Genomic DNA, 27360 nt, shown 5'->3' with positions numbered 1-27360 from the left:
TAGAGCCTTGAAGGATGGGAGTAATTTGAAGAGACATTTGAGATAGAGGGAATGTTACAGAGGCAGGAATGAGCACAATATTGGGTAAGGATGATGAATAACGAGTGGGAGGAAAGAGTGAGAAATACTTAAAAAATAAATTTGACTATGTATGGGTAACCCAGATTATGGTAAGACTTGAGAGTACAGAGGTTGTGAAAGATTGTAGGGAGATCTTATGGTTTGTATGTGTCCGCCAAAGTTTGTGTGCTGGAAATTTAATTCCCAATGCAACAGTGTTGGGAGGTGGGGCCTAAGAAGAAGTGAGTAGGTCATGAGGGGTCTGCCCTCATGAATAGATAAATGTCATTATCTTGGGAGCAGGTTACTTATCTCAAGAGTGTCATAAAAGCAAGTTTGGCTGGCTCTTGCTCTCTTGCCCCTTTGTGCATGCTATCTTGCCCTTCAACCTTCCACCATGAGATGACACAGTAAGAAGGCCCTCACCAGATGCCAGCACCATGCTCTTAGACTTCCAAATCTCCAGAACTGTGAGCCATATAAATTGTTAATGTTTATAAATTATCCAGTCTGTGATATTCTGTTAGAGACACACAACTTTCTTGATTAGGGGGATAACATAACAGATTTTTCTGGGACAAGAATTAATAACATGGAGAATATCATAGAGCAATCTTACAGAGTTGATCTGGCACGCCAGTGCAGTCTCATTTCTCACAATGTAGTCGTAAACTGTTAATCATCATAGGTGAGGGAGAATTGTAGGGAAGGGACAAATCTTACAAACACTGCAGAGAAAGGGGGACGAGAACTTGGCATGCCATGTGAGGTCTCTTTTAAATGCTCTGGTATAGATACAGATGATATTTAAGCAAATAAAAATTTACCTGGACAACAGAGTTTTCATTGTAATTATAGTTATTTCATTTTGATAAGTAATTGCGCTTTTACAGTTATGTACGTTCTTATGACTATAATATTCTGGAGCATAACAGCAGAATACAAAATCTCATATTCTCCCATTTCTACGTTTCAGTTTTACCTGTGAGGTGTTTTTGACTAGACATAAAATGTATTGCTACATTTTCCATTTTAGATAGCAGCATTTTACAATTTGTCCCCTTTGTCAAAAGTGAAAGGCATGTAACTTATACAATTCTTATCTGTGATGAGGCAGAGTGGTGAAGAGTATTTGCTCTCACTGTTTAGGACAGATATTAGGAATCTATCAAAGTTATTTTCTCTGTAAGCCATTATAAAATGCTGAAGGACATTTCTTTTCTATTAAGCTCTTCAAGTTTCCTTCTGAAGCTAAAGAAAAAAATTCCAGTGCACGTCCCTGAGGAATTGGTCTAACATATTTAAATGCATACATTAAAATTCTCCTGTTTTCTGCAAACCTTTTTCAATTGCACATCTCACTTTGCCATGCCAACTTCAGTCTCTGGTGCAGATTCTCAGAGATTTCTATTCATACTACAAACTCATCCAAGGACAGCTACTTCCCATTCTCTTCCATGTTTCTGTTAGCTCTGAAAACTTCAGGATGGACTGACCTGTTGCTGTCACTCCTCCTGTGGAAGGTGGCACCGTAGCAGTAGGCAAAGGCAAAGTTACAGACTTCACCTGAGCCCTTCACTTGTGAGGCATCATGCAGATGGATGAATATGGAAAATTAAGCTCCTCACCACAATTGCCCTGTGGTGCCTTCTCTGACTTTCCTAACTTGGTAAGACCAGTGGGTATACATGGTCTTTGTGAAAAGAGCATCTCCTTTGTACTTATTGCCATAATTAAAATTTTGTTTAAAGTCAGACTTTCTGTATGCCTGGAAGCTCCAAGAGGGTAGAGATAGTACCTTTCTTTTGCCTATCATTGCACCACTTGTGCCAGGAGCAATGACTTTTTGTGGAATTAATGGAATACAATGGCATCTTACACCTGTAGGTTAATTTGACACTTTTACTGTATTCTAATGCTTTAACTTATCTTTTGAAGTTACAAATAACTATTACATTCAATGTTAAGTTAATGTAATCATAGCATCCCAACATGGGATAAATTTAATATCATAATATCTATGGTAGATAAAACCTTCACCCACCAAAAATACTTATCATTATGCAATTAGTGATCAGGTATTTACTGAACACCTACTTTGGAATTAGTGCTGTAGTAAATACTGTGGACACCACGGAAGTATATTAGGATATTAGGAATAATCCTTTCCCCTAGATAATGGACTCTATTAAGGGAAATGAGACTTGTGAAACAGCAGCCAACAGTATGTTGTACATAGTAAATAGTGATTTATGCAGTATAGACTATCTGTTACAGGTTTCAGAAGAGAGAGAGAGAGGCAGAGAGAGAGAGAGAGAGATTAGTGAAGCTTAGTAAAGTCAGTGGCAGTTTCTAAGAGACATGGTGCTTGAAAGTGACATGCCATGATGCACTGGGTTTGAATATGAGGATGGGGACAACATGCCAGGCAAAACTCCCTGGCAAGGTTGAAGAAATGAAATGGTTACAATGTGCTTAGCTCAGAGTGAAATTAACTAAAATATAGGATACTATGTTTGGGGTTGAAAATGGAAATAATATTTGATTAAAAGAGTGGTGCAGATTAATGAATGTCCTTGAAAGTGATTGTGAAGTACAAGAGTATGAGCTTGAAAATAAAGAGTATTGGGTGCATTTGAACAGAGGGATTTGATAAAGACAGTGTTTACAGATGATTAGTGTAGTAGTGACACCCAGAATGATGAACAGCAGTAATATGAACAGAGAGAGAACATGCCACACTGTGCAGAGTGAAGAAGTAGGCAGAGTCAAGACAGTCCCAGCTAAGGGGCTGCTGCTGTAATCCATGTGTGAGGTGGTATAGGTCCAGACTAAGGTGGTTTTGAGAGAGAATGGAAATGAGAGATATTTGGGAAGAAAGAAGAAAAAAACATGCTTACTGTTAAATTATGGTTGGGGGAGGTAGCAGTCTTGGGGACTAGAAGATAAAGATGCCAGTATAATAGAAACATAAAACTAAGAGGGGAAATTGGCTTGACTCAGTGATGCACACTTCAGATTCAGATAGATAGATGGACTAAGTTATACATGATTAGATAACAAAATCACAATGTTATATAACATAGTTGGATGTAGACAAATACAAAATGTCAAGAAAATCTTTGGAATTGACAGGTTACAGGCACGTCTGAATGTGCTACAAAAACCCAATTCCTCAGGGAAGCCTTTGCTGACCAACTCTATTCTTCCCCTTTAGATGAGGCTCCCTTTGGAGACTTTATCATAACTCTTATGAAATATTATTAACAATATTATTTGTCTAATGTCTGTCTTCCTTGTTAGACTGAAATTTCCAAGGGCATAGGGCTCATGTTTTTTCCCAGTAATTTTTCAAATTTTTCAAAAAGAAATGAGATGAAAACACTTTTAAAGGCCAAAAAGATCAACATGTAAACATTTCAGTATAGTGATGAATATGTTCTTGAAATGCTTGCACAAAAATACATAGAAAATTGAAGACTTTTGCATGGTCAGTAGGGTACTCTGAATAAGTACAGAACAAGCACACTAGCCTGCATGTCAGAGAGTTCCCACAGACACAACTGTCTTGATCAGCAGTACAGAACTGACAGTTGTGGTTGAATTCTGCTCCGAATTCAACCTATGATGAGGACTATGCTGACTGATCAGGAAACTGTATTTTAAATTTTGAAAATCAACAAATCACTTAGACAGGCATTCTGAAATAGTTAGGTTCGAGAAAGTTACAAAGTTGGATCAGTTATAAATGTCAACACATCATCAAGATTTCCTATAAGGCACCCTGAAGGAAATAATATGATATGGGAAGATATAGAATAACAATAGTAATGCAGCTAATATTAATAAACATTTACATAGGTACTGAAATTGTGTTGGACCCTTTAGAGGTGAAGTAACCTGCCCATGATGTCACAGCTAGTAGAGGTAGAACTGAAATATGAACTCCAACAGCCTGCATCAAAGATACCATACACCTGGGAAGATAACTGCAACACGATCCTTCCATGCTAGGAACAAGTAGGAAATGCATATTGGGCAGCTATTATCTTTAGATGCTGCAGTTTCCTTCTAAGAAAATGGGCTACTATGATATCTCCTAAGGGGATTTTAATGAGGGTTAAAGCTCTTAGAGGCCGGGTGCAGGGGCTCACCCCTATAATCCCAGCACGAGGGGAGGCTGAGGTGGGCAGATCACTTGAGCTCAGGGGTGGAGACCAGCCTGGGCAACACAGCGAAACCCCATCTCTACAAAAAATATACAAAATTATATATATATATATACATATATATATGTATATATATGTATATATATGTATATATATATGTATGTATATATATATATATATATATATAAATTAGTTGGACATGGTGGCAGGTGGTCCCAGCTACTTGGGAGGCTGAAGTGGTTGGATCGCTTGAGCCTGGGAGGTGGAGGCTGCAGTGAGCCATGATCACACCACTGCCCTCCAGCCTGGGCGACAGAGTAAAATCCTGTCTCAAAAGCAACAACAAAAACCAAACTCTTATAATAGTGTTTGGCACATACAATGAACAAACAAAATTTATCTGCTATGATGATGATAATAGAAATAACACAGGAAATGAGGGAAATATCCTGAAGATGACCAATGAAAGTACACTAAGGGTTCATAAAGGGATAGCTACAAGCATTTTAGCTTAAGTAGAGTTGTGGGAAGCACATAAGCCCACCCTTAGTGCAGAGACCTAAAGTCAGATGGATCTTAGAACAAAGAAAGAAAGAGGCTCAATCAGAGGCATTACCAGCACCATGTCCTTGGGCTTCTTTTCACCCCTCCCCCTTTCCTTAGATGAGCTCATATACTTCTTGGTTTTCATTATCATCTACACTCTAGTAAATTCTGAATGTTCATTCGTAACTCAGACCTCCTTCCTCTAAGCTCTAGGATTTTATATTGAACTATCAACTTGAAGTAATAGCAACAACAACTCACATAGACTGTGCCCTTTCTTATTATATTCCAGCCACTATTTGGCTCCACTAGAATCATGTCACAAGCAAACTTAACCTGTCTAAAACTGAATTTATGATCTTTCCGCTAAAACCATCCTCATGGTCCCACAATCACCTACGTGCATCCTTAACACCTTCTTTTACTTGCAGCAACTAATCTCACCACCAAATGTTCTTGGCTCCTTCTACCATTTTCTCAATGCGGCATCAAAGTGGAACTCTGTTACTTCTTTCCAGCTGAGATCCTGTCAGTGATTGCTTATTTTACTTGCTGGTTAAAATTCATATTCTTGTACATGTCCCACAAGACCCTGAGTGGTATGCTTCCCACTTTTATCTCTCAGGCCTGGTTAGATGATGCTCTCCCTTCTAAGTTCCAGGCAAGTGGGTCCTCTTTCAGTTCCCAAAAGAGATAATCTCTTTTCTATCTCAGGGTCTTTCCACATGCTGCTACCTTTGTCTGAAAGTTTTTTCTCCACTTCCCCATCTGGTTTCATCTTCCAAATCCTATGGTTCTAAGTATAAATATCCCTGCCTCACAAAAGTCTTCCCTGATCCCCCTTATCTGTCAGGCCTCCCTGTTACACATTCTCACATCACTTTCTACTTTACCTCTGTAGTATGTTCCAAAGTTATAATTAGTTATGTGATTTTCTGTTATAATTAGTTATAACATTATAATTAGTTATGCATTTTTTCTCCATAGCTTGGAAGCATCTGTAAGTACTTGTCCTGTTCACTTCTATATTTTTAATGTCTAATAGAGTGCTTGAAGTGAGAATAGCCCATTGAATATTTGTTGAATGAGTGAAAAAAGGCCTCTACTAAATTTTACAAATAGCAGCTGGCACTCACAAACTAGGGCAGTATTTAAGTCAAACCATCTTCTATGAACAGCTACCTTCATCAGTCACACTGGCCTCAAACAGTCAAGGCGATAATATAAACATTGCGAATAGCAGTGACCACCTTGATCAGAGCCATAAATCAGGCATATCCAGAATGTGCTTTTCACTGAAATTTACTCAATTACTTATTTTTTCCATTCTGAGATTTTTCAGAATTCAGCATGAATAGAGTTGCTTTGCAATGCATCTGTTTTTAAAAAGACTCCACCAAGCAAATATTAACCATTAATTATTTACCATTAACAAAAGGCAGAAGAAGCATTTAGTTTTTGGAATCACAGACAATTCCATAACATAGTGAAAGAACTCAATATATACAAACATATATTTTGCAAAGTATTGCAATATCTGCAAGGGGAAGTGCCTGCTTGTCAATGTAACCTATCTTTTCTCTTCCACTAACACCCACCATCATCCCAAAGTAAAAATCAATTTCTAAATGAAATAGAATCATGTTAAAGTTGGCAGTACAAGAAAAGTGAAAAAAGATTACCATCTGGAAAATGAGTATTAATAACTAAAGAGCTTCAGGTTCTAACATAAATGAAAGATATTTAAAAGATCCTGACAATATTCCTTTTTCTGAAAAAGGAATGAACTATAAAACTATATTTTATAATGTTGAAAAATGCAGTGGGAGGCCTCAAATATGTTACATGGATTTGCTAAAAGTAATTTAGTAATAATATTAAAAATTGACAAGGGCAAGCTTTTCTTTGGGAAAGAATGTGTGAAATTGTGTCATGTTAATTAAACCCTGCTGTGGTAGGCAAGTAAGAAGCTGATTTACATGGAGTATGACCAAGAATACACTCTGTCTCTAGAACTGCAATTTTTAAAAGATGGATGGGAGAAAAGCTGCACTTGAGGGCATTAGCTTTGTTTGGTACATTAAATGGAAAATGACTTTCTATTATCATTCTCCCTCCATCTTTGTATTAGAAATTATGAAGAGAAGAATATGTTTTATTCACCTCCCTCAGTGTTATGCCATCCAGTGATGCAAGAGAAGAAAACTACCCCACTGCTGTTTGCTGTTTATTCTGCCCTATATGACTTAAGGGGGAAAATGTCTGCCTTTACCCTCTAAGATTGGACCAGAATGCATGCATCAAAATATGCTGACATATTCTGTCACACATGCTCACATATGACATATGTGAGTGCTGACAATGCAGCTTTTAGGGTCTAATCCAAACCTTTTCTTTGTCCTTCATTAGACTCATGGAACAAGAGAGTGTTAACCTGGCCTCTCATTGGTTGCCTGGACCATTAGATGTAAAGTTACAGATCAGTGTTGGCTATGTTTTAGGGCAGGTTACATGAACCAGATAAGGAAAGACAGCCAATCTGCAGAGAGAAGATGATGCAAAAAGAGTAGAAACGAATAATGAAAAAATATGATATAGGGAGTCTTGAGGAGGTTGAAGGTTCTATTACTCTCTATTCTATGGTCACATCAATAAAGGCGTCAGGTAAATTATTCTTCTGTTACCTTGGGCACATTTTAGAACAAGTGAGACTCAACCTAACAGCAGTAGCAAAAGAGGAGAAAGAAATCACCTGAACTAGACTGTATATACTTAGCTAGGGAAGGCACCACATTTAATTGTCCTGTGGACTGCTTTATGCCTGGTGCAAAAGTAGATGCTTAGTAAATACCTCCTGGGTGAATGAATGAGTATTTCATATGTAAGGGAAGTGGTGGAAATTGTTGGAGTGGTATATGGATTACCTCTGTTCCATCAAGAGGCATATCAAGAACAAATATTTGAAACCTATAGAGAGACAATGTAGTATAACGGTTAAAGGAATGTGTGCTGGAGCCGGACTCAAACTGCATACCAGCTTCAGCACTTGCCAGGGATGTGATCTTAGGCAGGTAGGTAACCGCTCAGTGCCTCAATTTCCTCATTTGTGAAACAGGAAAAATAATATTTACCTTAAATAATCTTTGTGAAGATTATATTAGCTAAAAATTAATATGTAAAGTAGAACAGTGCCTGGTACAAGGTAACTATTCTATGAGTATAAACTGTAACATCTCTACTAGCAGAAATCTAGACAATAGTACTTATCACCAAGTTAAATTTTGTATTATTCACTGATGTTTTCTCATCTGTCTTCGTCCTGGCCTCCAGATCAATTTCTAAAATGTTGAACAAACAGGATAAAAAAGGGTCTCTGGAATCCTCATTTTTCAGGTGAAGAAACCAAGCCCCAGAGCCAGCAAGGGAGCTGTTCAAGGCCACTCCTGTCTTGGCAGAGCCAGTCCTAGAATTTAGGTCTACTTTCATGTTATTTTCAAATATTTTAATGAAAAAAAACATTCAGCAATGAAATACATGTAAAATGGATACCCATAATTGAGATGCTTAAAGGTTTTAGGATAGGACTGCAATAATTGATTTTTAAGCTCTTATTTGGCAACAGGTAATCAAGAATTATAGCCCTCAGTAATTTGTAGAAGATTTGGGGAAATAATTTCTTAGAGACATTAATTAATTGTAGTAGGTCCTGACTACTTTTTTTTTCTTGTCCTGTAACTTACATGAAATCGATGAAAATGTTTAGAGTAACATGAAAGAATAAATCACTCACTGTGATATCCAGGTATCTAAGAGTATAGTTTTTTACTATAAACAAACAAACAGACAAACCAAGAAATATTAAAATCACCCCTTTACGAGAAACTTCAGTCATGAAATAGTTTTGAGGATTGTTCAGACTAATTATCTTTATAATGTAGGTCGTTACTTTTGTGGCCTGGCAGCATTCCTAATCTGGACAGGTGTTCAGAGTTCATGCATTTCAGTGTGAATGCTCATTTATAATAGACACAGCACAGGGAAAGTAAACTTCTACTGTTTTCCCTTACTGTCAGAACTGTTAAGCAATTAGAAATTCAAGGCATTCATTTAGTTGAGAATAGTGTTTTTATCCTTAATTCAATTTCCCTGATTTTATAGTGTATATAAATCACAAAGTATTTATATATAGTTTAAAAAAATATTTTGCATCTTAACAAACGCACATTTAAGGCTCTAATCACCAAAAAGCAGCTGAAACTCAATCAGGTTTCAAGGAAGTCATATAATCAGAGTCCCAAGATTAAAAGAAAAAAAATTGTAATTTCTTTACAGTTTTAAAATTTTGAAATGACAGGTAGACAATTACATATTTACATTTTAGCTTATAATAACTTCTTTAGCAGAATATATGGTTTAGAAAAAGAATCTCCAATGCCTGATTATCTCTTCTACTATATATTTTTTAACAAACTTTTCAGTCACACCAAAAATTACTCTAATATTTGCCGCAATGTTCAGAAATAATGCTTTTCTCAAGAAAATTAATTTAAAAAGAGGGTATATATAACTCCACCAAACTAAACTATAACAAATATCTCCAGAAAGAGATAAAAGTTTTATTTTATCTAAAACATTTTAGTAATGTAAGAATTCTTCATTTTAAAGACTACGAAGAAAATTAACTCATGTGACAAGCTCAAAATTAACATTATTTACACAAAGAAACAAATCTTCTGTTTTACCATCAAGATGATAAAGAAAAATGAATACAAAATTAGAAATGGTAGATACTGTGTTAACCAGAGAAAGAAAAAAAAAGAGCTTATCTTAGGCAAGCCTCTTTATATGTTCAGTACTATTTTAAAAAGGAGCCTCCTTCAAACTTATATTTGAAATCTCCATCTTAAATATAATATTGATAGGAAGGTATGGATGAAGAAAAAGGGAAAAAAATTCCCTTCAGCTGAATATCGGATATTCTAGAGTTTCTCTGCCATATCATCCTGCTCTCTGGTGGTGAACAGCATTGCTCAGTAGTTGATAACATGAAATTTTCTAAGGGCAAAAAAAAAAAAAAACCAAAAAAAAAGTGTGTGTCCCAGATCAGTTGCACACATCTCAATATTTGATTTGTATTTTAATTTAATACAAATGTATTAAGAATGTAGCTGTTTGCATTGTCTAGAAGGGGTTTCTTCTAAACTCTTCCAGATTACATGTTGCTATATTTCAATATGTTTATAAAGAATATAGATACTAATACATTTTCAACATTAAATAACTCTGATGCTTAAACAGTATCCAGCTATTAGAAAAACTATTTGAAAAAGGATCTGAGTAAACCCCTTAAAGATGTAACTTTGCTTTTACCTGCCCCCACAAAATGGATATATTAAATAGAAGATATATCTGTTTTCTTTAAATTTAAAGTTTCTGTATTTGATACCTAGATTGATTCTTTCCATTTCCATTTAATTTTATTAATTGTATAGTTTTAAATAATGTCTATAAACTGCATCAAATAGAAAGCCTTTTGAGGATCATTACTGTGTAGATAGGCAGGTAGTTTAAAGTCTCTGATATTCCTTACAAAATTCTGTCAAGGCAACAGACGTGTTCTGTTAAACAAATCTACTTCAGAATCATTATAAGTTGGTGAATATCTTAAACAATTACAAGAGGTCATTTCTTTAGTACCATAATCTTATGAAAGGGAAGCTTTAAAATCATCCCTGAATGAGACAGTCCTTTGTTTCACTTAATTTAATCAAAATACTCTATATTTCTTCTTCAAGAATAAAATGAAGCACTTGTTCAATCTTGAAATTTTTAGATTATTTGAAAGCAAAGTTGTTATCTCTTAAAAGCCCCTACATTTATGAGTGAGGCATTAATGCACAGTATAAATAAATAAATACACTTACCTGGAATTAAAGTTCAGAGCTGAAAATGCTTGAGAAAGTTGCAATAGATGGAAAAGAAACGGAAACAGTACCACTCGTTACCATCGGCTCAGGCTTTTTGACTTTACAAGTGGTAGCAACACCAGTCCTGGCCCAGTACTCTCATGTTATGTAACATCTTATTAATATTAGCCATCAAACTGCTACCAAGCTGGTAAGGCACTAGAGGGCAAGAGTGTCACATGCAAGACCCGTCGCCAAGGGACCGGCTTTGGTACCACTTCGGGGGAAGACAGATGCTAACTAAGCTGATGAATAACAGGATGCCCGAATACAACAGCAAACTTGTAACGTTCCTCAAAGAATATTTTACATGTCAATTTTCTGACTAGCGGAAGAGTTAACAGGTTAATAAATATGAGCAAGCAAATAACCACACCATGAAAAACTTTTAGGATTATATTTACAAACCCACAGTCACTCAAGAGGCTGTTTTTTTCTTTCCATTGTCTAAATAAACTTATTTAAAACAGGAGAAAAAAGCTGGTTAAATAAAACGAGTGTCGGTTTCAGAACTCCCTCATTCCAAGCCGCGAGAAACTTGTCTGGTCGAGATGCCGCCTCTGGAGTCCGCATTCCAAGGCGCCCGGATCGGGTTTCTGGGCGAGGAGACCGGCCCCGTCCTCCATGGAGATTACCTGGGGCTGCAGCCGTCCGCGGGCTCCTCCTTCCCTCGGGTCTTCGGCCTCAGCCGCTCCCCAGGGCCCCTCGTCCGGGTGGCGCTTGGGTGCTACGCGGTGCCCGGGGTCCGGCGGGGGCGACAAGCGGGCGACCTCTCCCCTCCGCGCCCGGGATCTGCGCGGACACAGCTGGTGGCGACTTCGGCCGCTCAGGCTGCGGCTGCGGGGCGAGCGCAGCGGGTGCGCCGGGGACTCCTGCGCTGGAGAACCACGGCCCTGGGACCCGCCCGGCCGCGCCTCCGCCGCCCTCGCCACCGCCTCCCGGGGCGGGTGCCGCCGCCTCCCAGCTCCCGACCCGCGCGCGCCCGCCCCGGGGAAGGGGAGGGAGCGGGAGCTGAGGACGGGAGCCGCCTCCATCGGCCGGGCTCCCGCCCGGACCGGCCCTGAGGATCTGGCTGCCCGGGCCTCGACAAGGAGACCCCGGGGGTTCCGCCCCGGCCTGCCAGTTCCGACCGCCCCTCCCGGCGGGTTGGCGGCGGCAGCCAAGGATGAAACGTCTTGTGCGGCCAGGGAAAGGGGTGCGAGTCCCCGAGGCGACGCTGGAAGGGTGGGGCGCACCCGCGCGGTCCCTTCCTGTCGTGCTCCTGCCGTTGGCACTGGACCAGGGCGGCTGCGAGGCTGCAAGAGTTTCCTCTGTTCGCCAGTTTTTTTCAAATGCCATGTGTTTCAGCTCCTGAAGACAAGTGGAAGGCCAGCAACTGAAGAGATATTTTGGATTCAAGGTGTGAGGTTACCCTCTCCAGAACTATAGTTTGATTAGAAGTGTGAATCGAATGATATATATTTTTAAAAATTTCATTTGGTTCCACTAACATGTGAATTGTATTAAGTGGGGTCTACTAATGATACTTTGTATTGGCCATTTGTGGTTTTGCTTCCCAGCACTCACTCTTGTTGAAACAGTACCCCTGTTCATTTTGGAAGATCCAACCACTTGATCTCACCCCGCAGCCCATTTGCTTTAGGTGATGTCAGCCGCTGCTGACTCACTGGTAGACCCACAGCTCAGGTCTGGCCAGTGATAGCTTTCTGTCCTGGTAGCATGGGTAGGTATGTAACCCAGGTCTGGCCAATCAGAGAGAAAAACAGACAAAAACCACCATTCTGGGACTTTTTTTTTTCCCTCCCTCTCTTAAGAAAGTGGACTCTCTTCTACTGGACTTTGCATAATGAAGATGTGAGCTTAGAGCTTCTCGTGTTTCCATGAGAAGTCTGAAAATAAAGCTGATACTCAGGAAGGCAGAACTGAGAGTTGGAGAAAAGTGAAACCCAGATGGAGATTTTCGAGCTTGGAATCGAGCTGTGGCTGAAATAAGTTCTATCTCTGGATATTTTCATTCATAAACAAATACATTCACTTTTTTTTTTTTTTTTGATTCGGAGTCGCGCTCTGTCGCCCAGGCTGGAGTGCAGTGGCGTGATCTCAGCTCACTGCAAGCTACGTCTCCCGGGTTCCCATCATTCTCCTGCCTCAGCCTCCCGAGTAGCTGGGACTAGGAGCCCGCCACCAGGCCCGGATAATTTTTTGTATTTTGGTAGAGACGGGGTTTCACCGTGTAAGCCAGGATGGTCTCGATTTACTGACCTCGAGATCCGCCCACCTCGGCCTCCCAAAGTGCTGGGATTACAGACTTGAGCCACCGCGACTGGCCACATTCACTTTTGTCTTAAGGCAGCTTGGACTGCATTTGCTGTCCATTGAAACTGAAAGAGACACAAACGATGATACAGAAATTAAATATTCTGGTTGTTTATTAACTTTATCAGGGTATTTGGATTCGTAGTTCAAGACCTTCAATTAGAACCCAGTGTCCTGAAAGGGTTAGTTGGAATTGTGTTTTAAAAGTCAGAAAGTTATATATCCTTTTTGTTCTATGTGATGGAGGGGTTACAGATGTGACTGAACCAATTGCTCCTTCTGGAAGCCCACAAAAATGTCAGGATGCTAGAATTCTTTGGCCAAGTAACATGTATTAGATTGGTTTTATTTATTTTTTAGTTGGAGTGTTCCCTGGAAGTCTTGTGCCTTTTAAGAATTTTAAGAACCCACATTTATTTTTCTATGTACTCCTTACCCAAGAGAGAGCCTGCTCTGTCTTCCGAGCAGCCATGCATTCATCATTTTAGTAATCAAAAAAATTATTGAACACCTACTAAATGGCTCTGGGAATACAATAATATTGAAAAAAGAAAAGCAGGACCACTCTCTGCCCTTCAGTCGCTTATATTGATATAGCTGTAGGAGGTCAGGCTCTTCTACAAGATTTCAGAGAATAGACAAGATTCATGAATTCATGAATTCCTAAATGTTTCAGGGAATGTAGGCAGATTCAGAAATGATATTCACTTTTTCTTTTCTTTTTCTACCTCCTCTGCACAAAAACACAAAACCAGAAAAACTTCTTCTACAAAATAAGATACTTACTGTTCTTATGACTGTATTTTGGGGTTTTCTTCAGCTAAGATGGATAGGAGACATAATCAAATTTCTCATTGCTTTTGGGAGAGTTGTTACCTTTACCAGCTACTGCTCCTTCCAACCATCCATCTGGAATTACAAACAGCTTAGGGTCATGCTGTCTTTTCCTATGAGGTCCTCAAATCTTACACCTCTATTAGAGAAGTCCTCATCTGCACACATATGTCGTCTAAGCCAGTGTAATAGCAGATTGATATGTTGCCTATATTTCCTTTCACTCCTGGGCTGCGTGCCCAGCAGAGAGGTAAGAAGGGACAGACATCAGGGCCAACCATTGCCCCCTGTAGCCCTCCCTTCCAATCTTCTGTTCCTAACCCAGGGACATTAAGGCCAGCGAAAAATTTTCCTCCAGAGAGGTATTCCTATTTAGTCTAACACTGTGGCAGTGCCCAAGTAGAGGTGGAGAAGGCCATCTGATTCAGGGCCAGACATTTGTGAAGCACTTCAAATAGAGTCATCTCCAAATGAACTTGTGCAATATATATATATATATATGTATTTTTTTTTTTTTTTTTGAGATGGAGTCTTACTCTGTTGCCCAGGCTGGAGTGCAGTGATACGATCTTGGCTCACTGCAATGTCTGCCTCCCAGGTTCAAGCGATTCTCCTGTCTCAGCCTCCCAAGTAGCTGGGATTACAGGCACATGCCACCATGTCCAGCTAATTTTTTCTATTTTAGTAGAGACGGGGTTTCACAGTGTTGCCCAGCTTGGTCTCTAACTCCTGAGCTCAGGTAATCCACCTGCGTCAGCCTCCCAAAGTGTTAGGATTACAGGCGTGAGCCACCGTGCCTGGACTGAACTTGTGCAATATTTTTTTAATAGGATCAATTGATTATGTTTAGTTTAACCTTTTGGGATATACTACAGTTTTTGTAACCACCTTTGGCATTTCTGTTATTACTATTTACATAAATACTGAGAATCTCAAAAAATGGAAGAGGCTCAACTATTGCTAAACTCTGAGAAGCCTTGAAACAATATGAAATATTTTTATTAGAATCCCAGCTTCAGACACAAAAGGAAGCATCTGCTTGTAAATTACATCCCTATAGAAATCATTAAAAAGGGGTGGGCGTGGTGGCTTACGCCTGTAATCCTAGCACTTTGGGAGGCCGACGCGGGCGGATCACCTGAGGTCAGGAGTTCAAGACCAGTCTGGCCAACATAGTAAAACCCTGTCTCTACTAAAATACCAAAATCAGCCAGGCATGATGGCGGTGCCCGTAATCCCAGCTACTCGGGAGGCTGAGACGGGAGAATAGCTTGAACCCGGGAGATGGTGATTGCAGTGAGCCGAGATTGTGCCACTGCACTCCAGCCTGGGCAGCTGAGCTAGACTCCATCTCAAAAAAAAAAAAAAAAAAAAAAGATAAAAGAAAAGAAAAAAGAAATCATTAAAAAGAAGAAAAAAGAGTAAAACTTGTACTTTTAATATTGAAGTCATCCTTGTATTTAGTCACTGAGGCCAAAGGCATTGAATAGCAACTCATGGTGATGTAGAGATTTAATAACTTATGCTTTATATAAGTTAAAAATTATTTATATCTTTTGATGGTTTTTTGTCCTTTATCTAAATGCTTCTATGTGGAGGGTGCTGATTATAAAAGACTTTTGGGAAACTAATTTCAATTTCCAGAGGTCTCTTCTATTTTTCAATGTCTAGTTTAAAGCCATATATTATTCTATTATGACAAATATTAAAAAGTACAAGTATTTATATAGGACATGTTAGTATTTCTAACCTGAAACAGCTAATAAGCTATAAGATTACAATTTCTTTAAAAATCTTCAGCCTGGACTTTATAGTAATTAATGACACTGTTAAGCTGCTTAAAGGTAATAGGGTGAAGATTTAATAGAAATCGTATTCTAGCTAGGAACTGCTAACTCAGCCCAAGGAAATGTACTCCAACTTTGATTGTCTCAAGAGGTGGCAAAGTGAAAACACATCAAAACCAAAAATCTCAGCAAAATGATTGGTTGGGAGGAAGGAGGAAGGAGATGGTATGCCCCTTTCTGGCTGCCCTAAAGCCACAAAAAGATAAATTTCACCTGCTTCTAAGTGTCCTTGCAGACATTTCCTGTGAAAAGTAATGAAGGCTGAATTAGTAGTATTAAAGTCTCATCTTATTTTTATGAAACACCACTTTAAAGCTTAGTATACTAGATTAGAGCAGTGATTCTCAAACTTTAGTGTGCCTTAATATCGCTATAGGGCTTATGAAATCACAGGTTGCTTGGCCTCACCCTCAGAGTTTCTGATTCAGTAGATCAGTAGGTAGGGCCTGAGAATCTGCATTTTAGCAATTTCCTAGGTGATGCAAATGGGGCTTGTCTGAAGCCATACTTTGAGAACCCCTGGACCAGAGCATTACTAAGAACCTGGTGTCTTTATGTGTGTTTATAAAAATGAATGTGTGTTACTAAATATGTTATTTGATTTTCAAAGCTAATTTTCTGCTTTTATAGTTATCATGGTAAATATACGGTAAATTCAGTATTCTAATTAGTTTTTCATATAATCAATTAGGCAAACTACCAAAGAAAATAAAATGACTTATTCAAAAATATACAGCCTTTGTCACGGTAAAAATAGCAAAATTTGGAAATGGGAGAATGAATGCCAGACTCTTACCTCGAGTGCTGCCTCTGTTACCAATTCATTTTGTGTTTCTCCCTGCTCCAGGGGCACTGCCTTGCACATCAATGATCATTTAAAACACACTAAAGAAGAGAAAGAAATTATTTTCTTAGTAGAATAGGTAGTGTTTTACACTGTCCCTGCTGAAGGAAATAACTTTATTTTATCCTGTCTTAATAAAAAAAAAAATTCTAAGCCAAAAATTACCTCTACACATTGTTTTCTGTTTAAATTCTGAATGCGTTTTCCTCAAGAATAGTTATTTTCCCTACGTGAGGCTATTTTAAACTCTTATGTGCTGATCATAGGTATGTAGTTAATTACAAGCCTTGGGTGATGACTCTTTGGTAGTTAGAAACATATTCATACCTATAAGTTTAGCATAAACTATTGAAATTATTGTCGTTTTGTTCCATCTTAATGGGGAAATAGAAGCAATCATCAGATTGCAGAACACTTTGACTCTTCAAAGCTATCTTGTAATATTCAGGCAGGACCAAATATCATTAAAGTGTTTCTTTGATCTAGTTTGCAACATTAAAACATCATTTTATAGCTTGGCCTTATGCCATGTAGTTCAAGAGAGATTTATTGTGAGAATAAAATGGATGATTTCTCTCTCATTTTGTCTGAAAACAGGCTTCATAAACACTCCAGAATATTTTCTCTACCATATTACAATGATGTATTTCCATTATATCCCATCCTTGGATTTCAGGAGGTTGAAGAAAATAAATATTCAAGAAGTAGGAGTTGTATGAATTAACTTAGTTTAGCTCCTTTGAAAGTATGTTTTTGAAAAAGTGATATGATAAGTTGTTAGAAAAAAGAGAAATAACAAAGAAAACTGAGATGCCCTGTACATTATGAATTGACAAATCCAATATTGTTAGGCTTGAGGCTTTTTGACTGAATTCTCCACCAAACATTTGAATTAGAATTAGAGTACTGTGAGTATAAAACACGAAAATTTAATTGGAAAATGGAACAATCTGTGCATATGGTTTTTCTCCCTCAAACACACAAACAAGTACCCTTAGTAGTAACAGAAGAAATAGACAATGGAGACGCTGTTCACACAGCGCTAAATTGAAGTGTTGCACCACATCTTTTGCATTCTGGAACATAAGAAAAACTCACACTTGAGCTCAAGCACTCAAACACCTAAATGAAATGAAATTACAAGAACTAATGGTCAAGCACAAAATATTTTTCTACAAAGTCTCATTTTAATTATTGGGAACCATAATCATTTAATATTGCTTTCCCACGATAAAGTTCAGCTCTCTGGAAAAGGTAAAGGTAAATAATATTGATTGGCCAAATGAATTCAATTCTTGAAATTTTATTTTCCTTAAGCCCTTTAGGTAAAGTATATTTAAGAATTAATCTTTGAAAGATTCTACTAGTAATTTGTGCCTATGGTGTTACATATAAGTTATGAATTTAGACTTTATTATATATAAGTTACAAATTTAGACTCTATTATTGATCAGGGCAGGAGTATAAGGTTAGCAGAGACACTCTAGAGTTCTAAAACTTGTAATAGCTTTGTACTTACAGCAGAAGAAAACAAATTTAAACTGGGTTAAAGGATTTGGGGTGGTAATAGAATTATTTTTTATTTATACCTATCTATGCTAGGGGGGCAACAATTTTTTTTTTTTGGTTGGGGTTACATCAAGCACAGCAAGCAGAGAGAGAGAGATGAAATGCAAAGTCACCAATTATCTGGATATTGCCACGTTTCTGGAGTGTGACCAACATCAAATATTTGTCCAAATGCTTAATATATTCACATTTTTATTCTTCAATGAAATCAATTTCTCGACAACATAGTTTAATGGAATCTATGTAGAGCTACATGACCTGGGGCCCAGCTCTGGCTATGCTACTTGCCAGTTACTTAACTTTGGGCTGATTGCTTCACCTCACCTAGTAAATGAGAACAATGGACCCTTCAGAGGAATGAATTGAGAATAAAACATGTGAGAAAATGCTATGAAATTGGCACACAGATATGTAGATAAATGATATTTTTTAAAATATGGGATTATCAGATTGGTCATATTTATAAGAATGAAACTATTAACTATAAGATAAGATATAATCGTCTTACCTAAGACTTACATTTTAGTGTAAAAATGAAGTGAACATAATTTTCTATTCAAACCCTTTTCTTTTTTAAGGAAATTTAGTTTCTATTCTATTAATAATGCTAAATCTAGTAGTAAATTTAGTAGCTACAATCATAGGACATCATTTGACCACCTCTGAGATTACCAGGTGCTGTTGTGTTCATCTCACCTAATTGCTACAAAATTTCTGATTGGAAGATCTCTGATTGGAAGGCAGTCTGTTAGTTGTCTTTCAATATTTAGTCTCCCCTTCCTCTACAATAATAGCATCTGTAACAGGACACGTAACCATGCAGAAAGAAAGACTACATTTTCCAACAAGGTATGGCTCAGCTCTAGCCAATGGGTTATAGAGGAAGGATTGTGCTATTGTTTCTGGGAACTGTCTTGTGACAGACAGACACTGGAGAAGCCCCCATGGTACCCACCCCTTGCTGTTCAGTACTTGTAAAATACCCTCCCCTGGAGTGTTGACAGGACCTGTGACTTATTTATAACTAATAGAATATGACAAATATGATGGAATTTCACTCGTTATGTTATGTTATGTTATGTTATGTTATGTTATGTTATGTTATGTTATGTTACATAAGACTTCATCTTGCTACCAGACTAACTCTAGAGGCTCTCCTTTCTGGCTTAATGAAGCAAATGGCCACATTGGGAAAGCTCATGTGGCAAGAAACTGCAAGAGGCCTTAATAAATAATGGATAGCCTCTAGGAATTGTGAACTCTAGGATATCAGGGAAGCCTCCAGCCAACAGCCAGCAAGAACCTGAAGCCCTCAGTCCCACAGCCACAAAAAATAAATTCTGATAGCAACTTGAGTAAGCTTGGAAATGGATTCTTCCTCAGTCAAAACCCCAGATTGTAATGCAGCCCAGTCAACACCATGATAGCAACATCATGAAACCCTAAGCATAGTAACTAGCTAAGCTGTTTTTGTACTTCTGACCTAGGGAAACTATGAGATAATAAATGTCTGTTGTCTAAGTTGCTAAGTTTGTGGCAATTTGTTACGTGGCACTAATACAGTCCTTCAGAGGCAGCTGGCACATACTCTTTGCCCTTTTTCTTTTTTCATGTTTTCTTTCATCTTGTTGCTTAGAATTCTGTTACAGCCTTACTGAATCAAGAAGTTGGAGTGTCATTTTCAAGATGATAAATCCTTGAGCTGAAAGAGATCCAGGTTCCTGAAGGGTATTCATCTAAACATAAGCATTTATCTTGTTTGAGCCATTGTTATTTTGCATTTTCTATCACATGAGGCTGAATTATTCCAAATAGTACAATAAGTACTGTTAATTAGCATTTGTTTTATTTTACTGTTTACTATAATAAGAATTCATGTTTATTATAGGTGATTTGGAAAGTACAACGTATACAGAAGAAGAAATATTACCCATTACTTTACACTCAAAAACATCCACTATTAATATTTTGGTATACTTCTTTTTAGTATTTTGATCTAACATTTTGAAAATGAAGACCTCTGTAGCAAATATTTGTGACATTTAAATGTCATGGCTTCTAGGTTTATAAGACAAAGTTTTTGTCAAATTACTTTAAAACATCTGGTGGTGATATAAAAATCCAATCAAACCAGCATGTGGCATAAAAGAGGGAAAATATCCCATTTATTATTTTCATTAAATTTAAGTATTTTTAAAAAGTCAATTTAGACCACATATTTATGTGTTCAGAAATTTGACCTCAATAACTGAACATAAAAGAAGTCAGATTTCTAACAATTGGCTATTAATATAGCTTATTTTAGGTACCCAAATTAGATGTTTTTGTGTTTGTTCACTGACGCATCTCAGGTCATTACTTAACTTTTAAATTTGTACATATATATGGTGTAATTTTGCTAATATTTTCAAATGAGATTTGTATTAGTCCATTCTCACTCTGCTATGAAGAAATATCAAAGACTGGATAATTTATTAAGAAGAGAGGTTTAATTGACTCACAGTGGGGCTGAGGAGGCCTCAGGAAACTTACAATCATGGCAGAAGGCACCTCTTCATGGGGTGGCAGGAGAGAGAATGAGCGCCAGTAGGGGAAATGCCAGACACTTATAAAACCATCAGATCTCATGAGAACTCACTCACTGTCATGAGAACAGCATGAGGAAACTGCCCCAGTCATTCTATTACGTCCCTCCCATGACACATGAGGATTATGGGATTACAATTCAAGATGAGATTTGGGTGGGGACACAAAGCCAAACTCTATCACTAGCTTAAAAGTTACGCAAACTTGAACTTACTATATTATTAATTATAGCTTTTTAAAATTTGAAGATTGGCTAAATCTTAGTTTGAGAGTTTTCTTTTAAAAATTCTCATCAAATCCAAGGTTCTTAGTAGTTCTAATCCTCTACATAATAGTGCCCATCTATCTTTATAAATTTATCCCTAAAGCAAATCTTCGTTCCTGGCAAATTAGTTTGCCAAATAAGACAGCTCCCTCTTCCACACCTTTTCTCAACTTTCCAGCTTATGATGCACTCTACCCTGCTCTGGACTTACCTAATTGGACTTTTCCTTTAAAGTTCAGTTAACTCTCAGCTTTTTCATGAACTCTCTTAGATTAACTCAGACTTCTGTGATTTCTCCATTTCCTAACCCAGATAATTTTCTATCCACACTACTTAGATGACATGAAGTACCTGATACTTTTCCCTGATGAAAAGGACATTTTTGTCCTCACCTCTCTTCTACTCTCTTCTGCTGCATTTTTCTAGGGCAGTTAATTGATAAATATAGACAAAAATTCAAGGACTATATTTTGCACTTATTAAAAAAAGTAAGATTGTTTTCAGTGAAAAGTCTGTGAGTTTAATTCATGCATGGGGAAAGATTTAAGAAGAGTACATAAAATAAGGAACTATAAACCTGAATTCTGGAATTCTGTAGCAATCTCATCTTCTGAACTAAAGTCATATTAAGCAGGTATAGTTCTGGGATTGCATTTCATGTGTATTGTTCTTGATAGAAGCAATCTTGTCTGTGTAATCACACTATATTTCCTTTGGAAGTAAGGAAAATTAAAGAAAAAAGTAAGGAGTACAATATGACATTTAAAAACTGTTGGTAATTTATAGAGACCCTCCAATTCAAAATGAAAGTGTCAGTTAACACTCAGAGGCTTTCATGTTCAAGAGTACTTCACAGAGTATAGATAACTCCTATGGTTTGAATGTGTCCCCCAAAGTTCATGTGTATTAAGGAAACTTAATCCTTAATATAACAGTGTTGAGAGGTGGGACCTTTCAGAAGGTCATGAGGGTTCTGCTTTCATGAATGCATTAATTTCATTATCTCTGGAGTGGGTTCCTTATTGTGGCAGTGGGTTTATTATAAAAACAAGTTTGGCCCCTCTTGCTCTCTCTCTCTTATCCTCTCACCTAGTATCATGGAATGTCTCAGCAAGAAGGCCCTCATCAGATCTGGCGTCTTGATATTAGACTTCCCAGCCTCCAGAACTGCGAGAAGTAAATTTCTTTTCTTTATACATTATTCAGTGTTTGGTATTCTGTTATAGCAACACAAAATGGACTAAGAGAATAACCAAATTGAAGTGGTCTTTTTCTAAAATGCTCCAGGGTGTTTCACTGTGACTTTGTACTATAGGACAATGGGAGCACTGATGGCAGGTTCCCATGATGCACAGTTCAGTGTACTTAGTGGGGTAGTTTGAACCTTTAAAAAATTTGACAATGCCTTATAATTATATTAGAAACATTAAAGAACTGAAGTAGATTCCATAACTAGAAAATTAAAATATAGATGGGATGTAAGAAGATGACTTTATGCTTTGCAAATGCTTTTATAATTTAATCTCATTGAACTCTTAGATGATTCCACATATTATTATACAGGTGAAGCAACTGAGGCTTTTGGAGGTTCAAGTTAGTGGTAGAATGAAGGCTTCAATTCTGGTCCTTTAATTCCTTTGGACAAGCTATTCTCATTCTTGTGAAAAGAAACTTATTTTTGGAGGTGTGGTATTTTAAATACATAGCAGATAATTAAAGAATTAAAAGCTCTGTGTTTAAATGTCAAAAAGCTGATAATTATCCCTAGCTAAATAACTCTGCTTTCTCTCTCACTCTGAAAGTAAAAGAAACTTTCTACATTTCCTACATTTCACATAATTTAAGATGTGGTTGTTTTTCTAATTGATTAAGGTAGAACATGCAGGGACTGTGCCTCTAGGAGGTAAAGTATGAAGCTGGTTGAAGGTGGGGAGGTTTATTTTTTCCTCTTCATGGGAAAATTGTTTCATACATTTGATGTGTCACTCCAGATTCTATTTTGTTGTGGTTTTATTTTCTAAGTTTCACAGGAGGTAAAGTATTTTAATGATTTTCCATTTTAAAAATAATTTCCAGTTTCAGTGAGGTACAGTTTTTTTTTATTTTTTATTTTTTTACCAGAGTACATTTAATGATGTTAAATCAAATGCTGCCAGTCTCTCATATGTTCTCAGGGCAGTTCTTGTTCAAGGTAGTGTTATCCTTATAAACTCACCACTAGTTAGAGGTTCTGTTCTAGTCCAAGTCACTTTTGGAGTCTCCAGCTATATTTGTGATTAGTAACCACCAATCAGATCTTAGTCATTCCACTCTGTAGCCAGAACCACGATAATATGGAAATAGTCAAAGTGACAGCTGTGTAACTAAATGGATGGAGCCAAGGTGGAAGAGAGAATGAAGTTTCTAGTTACTGATTTCTGTAAGTGATGGTCAAAACTCAGTGGTCAGTTAGGAATTTTAATGTGTTCAACTTAGGTATCAGGTTTAAAGCACCTTGTTTAAAAGTGAGTTTAAAAAATCCATAAAAGTCAGAAATCTTGTAGGGTAACAGAAACAATATTGAACTTGGAGTCAAGGGCCCTGAGTTCTACCCATTTATTTAAGTGTTTCTCAAACAGAGTCTCTAAATCAGAATCATTTAGAACATTTGCTAAAAAGCAAATTCCCCCACATTATGCCTAGACGTATTAAATTAGAATCTTTGATGGGAGCATGAGGGAACTATAGTTTTACCTCTCACCTTAAGTGATTTCTGTGCACTCTGAAGTTTAAATTCCTGTGTCTTCTTTTTAAATTTTCCTTATCTATGAGATGAAGCCATGAAATGTTTAGGAACTGTAAGTATCTTTTTATTCCCTGGCTCTAGTAATTCCATTAGTCCTTATGTGCCATATTTTTGGGTACAGTAGTTGGTTTGTTTAAATTACTATCATCTCTATAAATGAAAAATTATAATCTGTCCGCATAGTCAGTGATTAACCTTGTAGACATTGTAGCCATCTTTTATTTATCTGTGCTATCTTTGATCTAAAAATTTCAGGATTTAGTGCTGTGTGATTTCTCTTGCTCCTGTTTTAGAACATACAGAAAAATATTTCTTCCCACAAGAGGCATGATATTAGTTTTATGTTATGCCCTTAAAAGAACGAAGATATAACAGAGATGAAGGAGATGCTCATACAATCTTAACAATCCCACTGCCGGCAAATCCTATAATGATTCCACAGTCAGGTTTTATTTCACTAAGGTTTTGATGCTGAAGAAAAACGCTGAAAATAAAAACTGGAAAGATTGAAGAGCCTTGAAGAGGGATGAAGAGAATAATAAAATGAAATTATCGAGTGGGGTACTAAAATCAGAGATGACGATGAATCTTCACCCCTGTAAGTGCCACAAGCTCCATAGGGCAGCAGAATCTTATAAAATTCCTGGGTAGTATTTTAGTTTGATTTAAAAAATAATATATTACTGCTTCTTATTAACATCTTTTTTTTCTCTTCCCATAGTATCCTGACTAAATTGCAAGGGAAAACACATACTTCCTTTGAAACTATAAGGAAACTACTGTATGAAAGAATTTTTTAAAATGCAGAATAAGAAAGGAATATGTAGATTTGCAATCAAGTATGCTTTACATGGTTATCTGAGACAATATTTGAGGCCTGAGACCAATCACACTGTGAACTATCCTGTTCTTATGCCCTAAATATCTTTATATCTCACATCCCCAAGTATTATACTGGAGAGACCAGACTGAAATTTTTCATGAAACATAATATGAATGGAAAAATATTAAAAAAAGACCTACAGCCCGAGGCCTATATGCAGTAGTAAGAAGGAAAAATATAATTCATTTTGTCTTGGGAATAATGCTGCCTATGTGGAACTGCCATTTGTAAAAAGCACTGGCTGAAAATTAATCTTCATTTTCCCACCACCAATAGGGTACTCTCCCAACCTGGAACCTGGATGTTAGGTTAGATTTGAGATTTGAGCTTTAGTCATTGGCTTTTGATTAAGGAGAACAGGATTTTTCTCATCTCCTAAAATGCATAGATAAAATAATAAGAAACTTAAATCTGAATATTAAACATACCTAAGAACATTTCAAGATGTGTTTCTCACTGCTTTAATATTGACTTATAACAAACTTTTTTTCAAAAGCAAGTCACAGCACTAGAGTTGTCATAGCATTAGATGTCATGAGAGTTCTTTTTCAAAAGTGGGTAAAAAATAATTGCAACAGACAGCATTGCAAAAATCAGCCGATCTGTGGTCATTTTTCTAAGTGTCCTTTTAAAAGGGCTCATCAATCTATTTGACCTCTTTCTTAGACACGATATTGTTCAACATGTGCCTTCTATAATGTATTTCCTTCTAATCTTTCTCATAATAGCTTTAAAACAGATCTCCAAGGAATGCCCTCACAAGAAGGCAGAAGTATAGTAAAAGAACAATAAAAGAACTTGGGGATAAATACTTAAGCTATAATATCAAATGAATTATTAATTATTAGAAAATAATTGATGCATAATCTACTGATTGTGTATGTTATCTCTGAGATGTGATTGTAAGACTTTCTCACATATAAAATGATTAATTGAATTTGTCTCTATTGTTATATTACCTACTAAAAATATTCTAGAGTAAATTTAGAACAACGAGAATTTGAATTTGTTTCGTAATGCTTACTAAGCCATATTGTTTGTTAGAATAAGGGTTTTTTAGTATAAAATTTCGAGTTACATCATCTCTAATTTATCTAATTCCAACTGCTGATTGGAACTTGTTCCTAATCATACAGGTGAATCATAAAGATGAACACTGTTCCTTTAGCAAAGGAATACAGTATAACTTTTCCGTGTCTAGCTGCAGTAGTATTTCTTCTCTTTGACATCAGCCATATCCCAAGTACTCCTATAAGCTACTTATGGTACAAATGAAACAAACATCAAATGATTTATGGACACCTGAGCATGCCATATACCTTATTAGATAAATAATAATTACTGTACTATACAGGGACATAGTCTTCCCCTCTAAATTCATTATTTGTAGATTTATAGGGCTTGGTCTGAGGTCTACTAAAAATGTGTTTTAACATATTACCTTTGTTTTTCCACTTTCTGATGTCTGCTATATGATTGATCACTGCAGTATCCCTGCAGGAAATCTGAGTTGGATTCCCCTTTGGACAGAACCCAGTGTCTGCAAACTTTAGACTGCTCTTTGTACTACTTGTTCATATGTTATTTCTATTGAAATATTTCCAATGGTGTATGTCATATTCATGTTGTTGCTCTATGTGACTTAACTCCTCTAATTATTTTTCTTTAGCTTGTGTGTGCCATTTTATGAGGTCACTAATGAACTTTCTATTAAGGCACTTTGACTAAAGCACTTTAGCACAAAGAATAGCTTTTAGGGATCAATAATTATAGTGAATTAAGTAATGCATTGATACAGAAAGAGATCATTTGTCATTAACTTCATAAATGCACACTATCTTGTGGTTTAATGGACAAGCTCACTCCAATTTATCACTCTATAGAGTATTATCATTTATAGTCTGAGTGCTATTTTATCAGAAAGTGCCAAGGCAAAGAATTAAGCTGCTAAGAAACCAAAGGAAGGCTATGTGATCTCATCCTTTAGCCTCAGGGAAATATTTTGCATGAAATCTGTTTCCTGATGCTTTTAAGTTTAGGGTTGTGGAGGTCCTTTGATTTTTCCTGTTTGATTCTGCTGATGTGATGAAAGGTCAAATGGGAAAGACAATTAAGTAATTTGGATACTGAAAGGCTTATTTGTTCCAAAACTTAAGTAGTATATATCTTATTGCTAGAAAAAGTATACAGTTATTCATATTTGTGAAAAAGAAAAGCTTCAGATAAAATTGCTTTAGAGATAAGTAGCAATATGATGTCAGTCTATTTGGGATGTAAAGGTTTAATTTTAAAATACTAAAAAAACTTTAATTTGATTTTGTAATTGAAAGTTTAAAGGTAAACAAGAGAAGACCTCTAAAATTTTTTGCCAGTCAATGAACTGCATTTTCTGCAACAGTTCTTGCTCCATGTCCAGCAGCAAAGTTGTGATCTAATTGATTATAAGCTTGTTGTCAAATCCTATCTCATTTTAATGATGTAGACACCAAAGAATGAAGAAATATAGATAAGTGATAGAACAATTCAAGTTTTCTGATATGGAAGGAAATCTAAAGGGCACAAAAATGAGAGGAAATTATATATCAACTAATTCCCAAATTTAAAATAACAACATAGGCTTTTCATCAAGCTGCTTAGAAAAATATTACTTTCATACATTCTAAGATACTATCAGTTCTTAACTGTTCAGA

At 36.8% G+C, this 27360-nt stretch overlaps 1 protein-coding gene across 3 annotated transcripts in view; it reads right to left on the bottom strand.

Moving 5' to 3' along the window:
* NDST3 (N-deacetylase and N-sulfotransferase 3) overlaps nt 1–11514 on the bottom strand; it is a 229737-nt gene extending 218223 nt beyond the window's left edge. For 2 of the 3 annotated variants that reach the window (XM_057302151.2, XM_024928683.4), the window contains exon 1: nt 10700–10835. The gene's annotated coding sequence lies outside the window, so the exon portion shown is untranslated. Of the gene's footprint in view, nt 1–10699; nt 10836–11376 lie in introns of those variants that run through there. The other variant, XM_024928682.4, reaches the window with a different exon arrangement.
* Between the last annotated feature and the right edge of the window lie 15846 nt (nt 11515–27360).

Source organism: Pan paniscus, chromosome 3 (assembly GCF_029289425.2).
Source record: "Pan paniscus chromosome 3, NHGRI_mPanPan1-v2.0_pri, whole genome shotgun sequence".
Lineage (NCBI taxonomy): Eukaryota > Metazoa > Chordata > Mammalia > Primates > Hominidae > Pan > Pan paniscus.
Note: the sequence above shows the minus strand (reverse complement) of the source record. Positions and strands in the feature narration are given on the sequence as shown.